General features: G+C 36.0%; 1 non-coding gene across 1 annotated transcript; it reads left to right on the top strand.

Moving 5' to 3' along the window:
- Positions 1-10532: 10532 nt before the first annotated feature.
- LOC126026541 (small nucleolar RNA U3) lies at positions 10533-10740 on the top strand. The gene has a single exon (XR_007501775.1). It is a non-coding gene; the product is annotated as a small nucleolar RNA U3 (small nucleolar RNA).
- The last annotated feature ends 317 nt before the right edge of the window (positions 10741-11057 follow it).

The raw sequence follows: 11057 nt of genomic DNA, 5'->3' as shown, positions 1-11057 counted from the left end.
GTACCTTGTAAATTTTGGATATTAGCCCTTTATCTGATGAGTATTGGGTGAATAATTTCTCCCACTCAGTGGGTGGCCTTTGTATTATGGGCACTATTTCCTTTGAGATGCAGAAGCTTCTCAGCTTAATATAGTCCCATCTGTTTATCTCTGCTTCCACTTGCTTGGAAAGTGCTGTCTCCTCCTTAAAGATGCCTTTAGTCTCAATGTCCTGGAGTGTTTCACCTACATGTTGTTCTATATACCTTATAGTTTCAGTTCTGATATCAAGGTCTTTAATCCATTTGGATTTTACCTTTGTACATGGTGTTAGCTGTGGGTCTGAGTTCGGTTTTTTACAAGTGGCTAACCAGTTGTGCCAACACCACTTGTTTAATAGGCTTTCCCTGCTCCATTTAGGATTTCTTGCTCCTTTATCAGAAACAAGGTGGTTATATGTCTGAGGAACCTTCTCTGAGTACTCAAGCCTATTCCACTGATCTGAGGGTCTGTCTTTATTCCAATACCATGCTGTTTTTATAACTGTTGCTTTGTAATACAACTTAAAATTGGGTAAAGTAATGCCTCCCATATTCCTTTTCCCAAAGAGTGCCTTAGCTATTCGAGGTTGTTTGTTGTTCCAGATGAATTTCAGAAGTATTTGATCCACTTCTTTGAAGAATGTCATGGGTATCTTCAGAGGAATTGCATTAAATCTGTACAATGCTTTTGGAAGTATTGCCATTTTAATGATGTTGATCCTGCCAATCCATGAGCATGGTATGTGTTTCCATTTCCGCGTGTCCTCTCTTATTTCTTGGAGCAGTGTTTTGTAGTTTTCTTTGTATAGATCCTTCACATCTTTAGTCAGGTTGACTCCAAGATATTTGAGTTTGTGTGGAACTAATGTGAATGGGATTGTTCTCTTAATGTCGATTTCTTCCCTATCATTATTAGTGTATAGAAAGGCCATTGATTTTTGTGTGTTAATTTTGTAGCCTGCCACTTTGCTATATGAATCTATTATTTCTAGAAGCTTTTTGGTAGAGTCTTTAGGGTTTTTAAGTAGAGTATCATGTCATCTGCAAACAGTGAGAGCTTGACTTCTTCCTTTCCTATCTGGATTCCCTTGATATCTTTTTCTTGCCTAATCGCTATAGCAAGTACTTCCAGTGCTATGTTGAATAGGAGTGGTGAGAGAGGACAGCCTTGTCTTGTACCAGAATTTAGAGGAAAGGATTTTAGTTTTTCTTTATTGAGGATAATATTTGCCACTGGCTTCTGGTAGATGGCTTTGACTATATTGAGAAAGGTTCCTTTTATTCCTATCTTGCTGAGAGTTTTCATCAAGAATGGGTGTTGAACCTTATCAAATGCTTTTTCTGCATCTATTGATATGACCATGTGATTTTTATTTTTTTTGTTTTTTATGTTGTGTATTATATTGATAGATTTACGGATGTTAAACCAGCCTTGCATTCCTGGGATGAAACCTACTTGATCAAAGTGAATGATCTTCTTGATGAGGCACTGGATCCTGTTCGCCAGGATTTTGTTGAGGATCCTTACATCTGTGCTCATCAGGGATATTGGCCTGTAATTTTCTTTTTTGGCAGCATCTCTATCAGGTTTTGGTATTAAGGTGATGTTGGCTTCATAAAAGCTATTTGGAAGTATTCCTGTTTTTTCGATTTCATAAAAGAGCCTGGCCAGAATTGGTAGTAGTTCCTCTTGAAAGGTTTGAAAGAATTCATTCGTGAATCCATCAGGGCCTGGGCTTTTGTTTTTGGGTAAATTTTTGATTACAGTTTTAATTTCCTCAATAGTGATGGGGGTGTTTAGATATGCTACCTCTTCTTTATTCAACCGTGGAAGGTTATATGAGTTCAGAAATTTATCCATTTCTTCCAGGTTCTCATATTTAGTGGCATAGAGTTTCTCAAAGTATTCTCTGAATACCCTTTGAATCTCTGCAGTATCTGTAGTGATCTCCCCCTTTTCATTTCTAATACGCGTTATCAAGTTTCTCTCTTTCTTTTGCTTTGTGAGTTTTGCCAATGCTCTATCAATCTTGTTTATTTTTTCAAAGAACCAACTTCTGCTTTCGTTGATCTTTCGGATTGTTTTTTGGGTTTCCACTTCGTTGATTTCTGCTCTCAGCTTTGTTATTTCCTTCTGTCTCCCTATTTTTGGGTCCTTTTGTTGAGCACTTTCTAGTTCTATTAGCTGTGTCATTAAGCTACTCAGGTAAGCTCCTTCTTCCTTCCTGATGTGTGCTTGCAAAGCTATAAATTTTCCTCTCAGTACTGCTTTTGCTGTGTCCCATAAGTTCTGATAGTTTGTGTCTTTATTGTCATTTGTTTCCAGGAACCTTTTGATTTCCTCCTTGATTTCATCTCGGACCCACTGGTTATTGAGTATAAGGCTGTTTAACTTCCAGGTGTTAAATTTTTTCTTCTGTGTCCCTTTGCAGTTCACATCTATCTTCAGAGCCTTGTGGTCAGCGAAGGTAGTCTGCAAAATTTCTATCCTCTTGATCTTATGGAGGTATGTTTTATGTGCCAGCACGTGATCTATCCTGGAGAATGATCCATGTACATTGGAAAAGAATGTGTATCCAGGTTTCTGAGGATAGAGTGCCCTATATATATCTACTAGGCCTCTTTCATCCATTTCTCTTTTCAGGTCTAGTATATTTTTGTTGGGTTTCCATTTGGTTGACCTATCAAGTGTTGACAAGCCTGTGTTGAGGTCTCCCACAATTATTGTGTTATTATTGATATCCTTCTTCAGATTTGTCAACAATTGTATTAAATACTTTGCTGGACCCTCATTCCGTGCGTATATGTTTAGGAGAGTGATTTCTTCTTGCTGTTCAAATCCCTTGATTAGTACATAATATCCATCTTTGTCCCTTACAACTTTTCTGAGTATAAAGTTTGTGTCATCTGATATTAGTATGGCCACCCCCGCCTTTTTAAGGGTGTTGTTTGCTTGAATGATTTTCCTCCAGCCTTTGATTTTGAGTCTATGTTTATTCTGACTATTCAGGTCTGTTTCTTGTAGACAGCAGAAGGTTGGCTTCAGATTTTTGATCCATTTCGCCACTCTGTGCCTCTTAACTGGTGGATTTAGTCCATTGACAGTGAGAGAAATAATTGTCATGGGATTTATTGCCATCTTTGTGTAGAAGTTTGGTGTGTTTTTTGTTCTGTCTTGTTTTTAGAGTAGATCTTTCAGTTTCTCTTTTAAGGCTGGTTTTGAGTCTGCAAAGTTTTTGAGCTGTTGTTTATCTGTGAAGCTGTGTATACATCCTTCAAACCTGAAACTGAGTTTTGCTGGGTGCAGTATTCTTGGCGAAGCATTTATTTCATTGAGTTTTGCCACTATGTCCCACCACTGCCTTCTGGCCTTGAGTGTTTCTGGTGACAGGTCTGCTGTAAATTTCAAGGATGCTCCCTGGAATGTAATTTCCCTTTTCGATCTTGCTGCTTGCAGTATTCTATCTCTATCGGTGGGTTTCATCATGGTGACTAGGATGTGTCTTCGGGTGTTTCTACTGGGGTCTTTTTTAGCTGGTACTCTTCGGGCATGCAGGATTTGATCACATGTTTTCTTTAGCTCTGGTAGTTTCTCTGTGATGATGTTCTTAACCATTGATTCTTCCTGAAGATTTTCTTCTTGGGTCTCTGGGACTCCAATGATTCTAAAGTTGTTTCTGTTGAGCTTATCATAGACTTCTATTTTCATCTGCTCATATTCTTTGAGTAAATTTTCCATTGTCTGATCATTTGATTTAAGGCTTTTTTCCAATCTCTTCTGCTGTGTAAAGTTGTTATGCATCTCATCTTCTAAAGCACTAATTCTATCCTCAGCTGCTTTTAACCTGTTGGAAAGCTCATCCATTATGTTCTTCAATTCGTCTACTGAGTTTTTCAGACCTGTTATCTGATCTGATATTTCAGTTTGGAGTTTTCTGATTTCTATCTTCATATTCTCTTGATTTTTATTAGTGTTCTGGTTTATACTTTCTTTGATTTCTGTTAGCAACCTCCATATTTCTTCTCTAAACTCCATTTCTGAAAGACTGCTAAGGTAGTTGGCCATTGTTGGGTCATCAGAGTTTCCATCTTCATTCTCTATGGTTGAAGTTGGTCTGCATAGTCTCCTCATTGTCACGCTTACGCTGTGGGTTTTTCTACATGTTGTGGTGGTACTCATTGGCTAGGTGGAGTTCGCGGCCACGAAGCGCAGCGGAGTGGCTGCGCTCCGGCCCCCAAACACTCACCTCAGCCGAGGCAAGCCGTCAGGGGATGCCCGGGGAAGCCCCCAAATGTCTGCCAAGCTAAAGAAACCAGCAAAAGTCTCTTGTCCACAACTCCAACAGAAAACACATGCCTGAGCCGAGACACGCCTTGAAGTGATTAATGCTGGAGGAGATCAAAGTTCCCAGGTTGATGCAGGCTGGGGGAGGTCCCAAAATGTCTGCCGGGCCTAGGGGTCCAGCAGTCAGCCTGATCCGCAACTCCGGCCCCCAAACACTCACCTCAGCCGAGGCAAGCCGTCAGGGGATGCCCGGGGAAGCCCCCAAATGTCTGCCAATCTAAGGATAGCAGCCCCAATTTGGCTTTCAAGGCCAGGTCTGGCATCTGAGCTCTGGGGGGATGGGGAAGAGGCAAACTCCTCCCCTATGCTTTTTCATACTGGAGAGGGAGGCTGCAGCTGGACCCTGAATATCCCACATGCCAGGATTACTGTTCCTCTTCTACAGTTCCTAACTCGGTAGGCACCAATATTGACCTCCTGCCCAACAGACCACCTTCCAGGTCCTCAGAGAAAGACACCCTCTAGGTCCCCGTTCTTATGCATCGACAAAGAACTACAACCAGCATGCCTGCTGACTCATACTTGATGGCCCCTTTCACCCCCACCAAATTGTGGACTGTTGAACGATACAGGAATCAGCCTCAGCAAAACTCCCAGCTCAAAGACACTATATGGTCTTGTAATGCAGCAAAGCATCTCTCAAACTCAATTCCAAGGCCTGTGAATCAAAAAGTACCTTGGCTTTTACTCCCCACAATAATATATCAAAAGACTTAATTGGGAGTCTTATATTGCCTATTGGAAGCTCAATAGCTGTATAACAATACATGTTAAGATGTGTATTCCTAAAAACACAAGTAGCCTCCTCCACCACTTGTTTTATTCAAATACCTTTTCTTTTAAACTCAGTTTTATTTATTTTTTCTATTTTAATATATACATTTTTCTCTATCCTTACCATTTTCGGTGCTGCTTGGTACAAAATGCCTTGACTGGGATAAAAACTCAGAACAAAACCAGACGACAGAGACTGTGTGTGTCGCCTGTTATCTTTACCCAGAATAGCACCAGCAACTCATATGACACCATATGTTTTTGTATGGGCAGAATAAAAAAAAGGGGAAACCATAGACACAGAAACAAGATCTTATCTTCTAGGGATAAGAACTCCCTTTTTATAGCAGAAGGATGCCTCCCATCCTGAACATGTGTCATGTGGATGTAACCAGTCCCCAGGAGATTGGACAGTGTTAGTCCAATCTGAAACCCCAAGATTCCCGACATAGAAATGATACAGCTCCAGGCAACACCACCAGGAACTAAGCTCCATTGGGAGATTTATAACACTACTCTGGCACCAACTTGTGCCAGTTTTGATATGACAACACGAGGAAAGGAAAACTTGACCTAAGACCAGGCTGTCCTATTACATCACCTAACACTAAATGAAAATCAGAAGAGCTATCGTCCTTTGAACTGTGAAAAATAAGAGCACCAACAACAGAAAACTGACTTTGACAATTGTGACTGAACAGAGCCAGCCTTGGGACTAATAAGGAAAACCCCACCCTAGGTTGTAGTCCAGGACACATAAACAACAACAACATCAACAAGATGTCTTATTTCAGAGGTCCAACTTGGACAACAGAGACTGAGCAGAACCTTTGGATCCATAATATCCTAGGCTTTGGCTTAGGGACTGAGTGAAAATAGGGATCAAGTGTTACAGAAGACTGAACACCACAAAAAAGATGGATAGGAACCTCTAGAACCTAGAGACTCTATCCTAGACCCTGACTTGTAACCTGTGCAAATACCAAGATCGCTAGCTACAGTGGCTTGATTTTCTCACACACAACTCAGAGGAAACTTTCCTGGCATCACAAAAGAGCCTTTGGGATGGGGTAATGAGTATATATGGAGCCAGGTGTTGATCCCATGATGGTATGCTTCAAGGATGGAGAAACCCTGAATCTCTTAGGCCACAGGACTTCCCTTTCTTCCCCAATGCTTACTGTGCCTATGCAAAAAAAAAAAAAAAAAAGTGGGGTGGAACATCAAACCCTACCACTCCAGCACCCATACTTTTTCTTGTTTTGTTTTGATTTCTTAGTTTTTGACTTTATTTTCCTTCTCTTTGCTCTTCCACTTTTCTTTTTCTTTTTAACACTTTTAGTTATTATTTAGTGTTTCATTTTTATTTTTATTTCCGGGTTCATTTTTTTTTCTCCCATTTTTCTTTCTTTTTTTTTTCTTTTCTCCTTTCTTTTATTTTTTGGTAGTTGTCACCAAATTTTTTTTTCCCCTTTTTCTTATCCTTTTTACCTCCAATGAAGGTGGAATGGATGCTCAATCTACAACAAAATGTAAAGTGGAGACCAGTTGCACTGGCATACTGGGGGGTAGAGGAGGGAGATGTGGGATGCATACTGGGAATAGGGGAGGAGGAAGGACAGCACTGGTGGTGGGAATGCCCCTCATTCATTGTCACTATGTACCATAAATGATGCAGTGAAAGATTTGTAATGCACTTTGGTCACAATAAAAATTTTTAAAAAAATTAAAAAAAAAAAAGAATCACTCCTGGTAGGCTCAGGAGACTATAACGGGTGCTGGAGATTGAACCTGACTCAGCAATATAAAATGAAAATGACCAACCTGCTGTATTATTGCTCCAGTGTACTGATGCTAATTTTTTAATCTCATAGATTTTTTCAGCAAAAGATAGAAACTAATTAAAAGTAATTTTTCCTGATATTTAATAAAAAATTTTCATTAGGCATATAATTTGAGGATTAGTCAAAATTTGAATTAGGTTTTGGGGCCACTGTTAATTAGCACAATTGGATTACTTCAATTCATCAATATCAAAGAATCCACACCATCATATTTATCTTTCAAATATCTAAGTATTATAAAATGAAGACTTTGAAGACCCATATATATTCACACAACTCATTATATATATTAATATTTATATATTATTTTATATGTTCAAATATTACTTATAAGTATGTAAGTACATACATTATATAAATATTTATATATACATATCTACTTGACATTCTTTTTAATATAGACATAAAAGGTGTCAACTATACAATGTTCATGAATGTTCCACTAATTTTACATCCTTGTGAGATATAAATATATCATATATGTATTTTGAAAAGCTCAAGATATTATATGATTTTGATTATTACTAATATGAAATCAAATTTTAATGATGATGGAGAGGTTTGGGGCTTGATATGGTGCATATAGAAGACATATAGAATATGTAAACATAAGCTCCATAACATTGCAAACAAATGTTGATAAATTTTGATAAATGTGTGAGAAAATAATTTCATAACTAAAATGATACTTTCCCAGGAAGCAGCTTTTTAAAAATATATTTTAATGACTTTTTAAAATCTGAATAAATGTGTGGTTATTTCTTTGAAAGAAACATTTAATGATATTTTTAATCTAGACAGTAAGCTACTTGGTCTCATCTTTTTATCTGCCAGAGGACCAAGCTTAAATTTGAGATAAAAATAGCAATGTACAACATTCTGTGCTGCTTACTCTATGCCAAGCACTGGCCAAAATCTTTTATATATATTAACTTGTTTTACTGAACAAGAAACATAATCTGTTTCAACATCAGCTAAGTAATGTTAACAACCAAGCAGCAGATGTAGAAATAACTGGCGACAAATGGAACTTCTTGGTTTAATCAGAAGTAAATGTTAGCCAGTTATTGATGATGAAAACAGAGTCATGCTATGACACTTCTATGTAAGAATAAAATGTACTTCTACTTGGAAATATATTAAATTTGAGGACACTTCCAAGTTTCATTGAGTTTTTTACTGGCATTATCATTTTTTCAACAGTATGATCATGATGTTACAAATGCTGCTTTTTATAAACCATCTTCCTGCTATATCATGTTAACAGAAGGTGAGTGGGTGAAACTAAATCTTGCTATTGAACCAATTGTAATAGATACACTAGGCTAACAACCACAGGGAGAAAATTTAAAAGAAATAAAATTAACTTGATGATTCCACCGTAAAAGTTGGCAGGTAAGAAATATCTATGTGCATTTGTGTACTAGTCATAAGTAAAGCTAAAAATCCTTTGAAACAACCAACAACATAAATTATAAGCAATGTATATAAGTAGAATCTCCACTGATATTATGACAGCAACCTTAAGCAGGATAAATTGATAAGAATCCATTATAAATAAACACAATATATCCATGCATATATATTCAAATTTCCATGTAAAATTAAGATTTTAATTTTTATATATCACATTTTCATCATATAAAATAAACAAAGCTTACAGGTGATAAAAATTTTTTTTACCAAACTTTAATTGTACTCTTGTGTACATGCCTCCATGTGCATGTTTCAAATTGTTTTACTCAACTTTAACTTGAATTATTTATTTTATGATCCTAAGGTCAACAATCAAAAAATATATAATTTGGAAAAATAATCAAAAATTTTATTAAAAATTTTTTTTAGTTTTATGTTTTTTTTTTGGATCACACCCAGCAGCGCTGAGGGGTGAGGGGTTACTCCTGTCTCTATGCTCAGACATCACTCCTGGGAGACTTGGGGGACCATATGGGAGGGCAGGATTCGAACCACCAACCTTCTTCATGAAAGGCAAATGCTTTACCTCCATGCTATCTCTCTGGCCCCTTTATTGAAAATTTCATTCTATTCACACCTTTAAAACATTTTCAGCATAAAACACAAATTAAGAATTTATTTGAATAAAATAATAAAACAATAAAACAGTGAGAATAAAAGCATGATTAAAGAGTATAAAATATTTATATACAATCCTAAAGATAATATTATAAATAGGTTACTTGTGGACATGGACCATTTTTTTGTTCCCTGGCATCACTAACCAGTTTAAGTTGCTGATTAAGAGCTGGCAATGCTACAAACATCAGAGAATCAATTTCTTTTTATAGCAACCATTATAGATTTCATGTCTTAATCCAAACCATCTATAAATGTTTGCTAATGAGGTTTTAAAGAAGCCAGATTGTAGACTGGTAAATGTCATTTAACAGTTCATCTAGAGTATGCATTGTATATACATAATACATAAAAATACATAATGTATTATCTATACAATAGAGAGGTTAATAACATGAGAAATTGAATGTCAAATTGCCAGAATTTGAATTTAGTACAGCTATCTGTTGGTGATATAATCTTGCTTTCTTGCTTCTCCATCTCTAAATTAAGCATAATTTCAGTGCTTCTCTCTGAAACATCCAGGGCTGAGAGCATGAAAATAAGTTGCTAGAAATGTATTAATAAAATCATTACTAAAATGATAACTCCATCCTAAGTATTCAGAGTTATTCTCAGACTAACTCATTCCAATAAGAAAACTTTTTAGGATAAATAGAACAAGACTTGGAAGAGATACTGCAAAATAGTTGACTGTCAATATATAATCAATTGTTATATACCTATATAACTGATTACTATGATTTCTATAGAATCAATAGTTGTTTATCTGAAAAAAATCTTACTAGTTTAAATACACTAAATGCTTAAGTCTATTAACAAAATAAACCTCAAATTATAATCATAATTTTTAACTCCTTGTCACATTGCTGGGTATGTTCTTCTCCTGTCTTTTTTGCCTCCCATCATTTATTTCTTCACACAACTAGTTGGTTGTCACTTTATATAATTTGTATATTCATGGCAACTTACATCATGCCTCAATCCTTCTTCAACAAAATGCATACTCATTTAAAATTCTTGTATTAAATGAAAGTGAGTTATTAATAACATCTTAATAGCCATTTGTATTATCAAATTTGCATGCAATAAATAAAAGTCCAGTAGTATTAACCTGTTAAATATTATTAGGGTTAATACTAAATATCCTATATTAATGAATCAATTTATTTTCTTTTGATTTAAGAAAAACTAACATTTGTAATATGTTGCATCATTCTATTGCATTTTATGAAAAACTTTATAACTGCTCAATATTACTCAGCAGGTACAGTAACTTTCTAGGATTTATACTAGAATAAAAGTTTTTTTGATAGATGCTGATGAGAGATTATAGGATTTTCATATTAGAAGTAACTTTAAGTAGAAAACATGATCTGACTCCTAGTGTCTCATATAATTTTTACATATTGATAGTAATTATTTATAAAAGAAACTTTTTAATGAAACTGTCTTAGGACTATACTTTCAGGGATCATTTCTATAGTATGTAACTAGAGTTCTTCTGATCGTGTAGAGCACCCGAAGTCATGAGAAGGAGCCATGCATCATCTCCTAAGCGTGAAGCTGGCTCTAGGTGTTGCTTCTGCGACTGCCTTTGGCCATTGATGATCATTCTCCCCTTCCATTGGAAGGGGTAGAGAAAAAAAAGAAAATGTATTATCTCCTTATATTTTAATATGATTCATAATTAATAATAGTCAAAGACATTGGTGAATATAATAACACAAAGATTTAGGCTGTGTATTCTCAGCCAGTTTATGCAGGAGGAAACATACATATGAAAAAATATTTTTTTATTTTAAGATAGTCATGTTTAATAAACCTAAAACTCCTGTGATATAGTGTTATTAAAAATCTTGACAAGCAGATAATTCTTACCAAAAATTTTTTAAGATAAAATATTTTTCTCTCAGGGACTAGATGGGTAGAGTGCTTGGATGAAGCCAAACCAGGTTCAATCCTCAGAATTACATATGG

This window comes from Suncus etruscus, chromosome 13 (assembly GCF_024139225.1).
Source record: "Suncus etruscus isolate mSunEtr1 chromosome 13, mSunEtr1.pri.cur, whole genome shotgun sequence".
NCBI classification, from domain to species: Eukaryota; Metazoa; Chordata; class Mammalia; order Eulipotyphla; family Soricidae; genus Suncus; species Suncus etruscus.
This window is presented reverse-complemented; position numbering and strand designations above follow the sequence as displayed.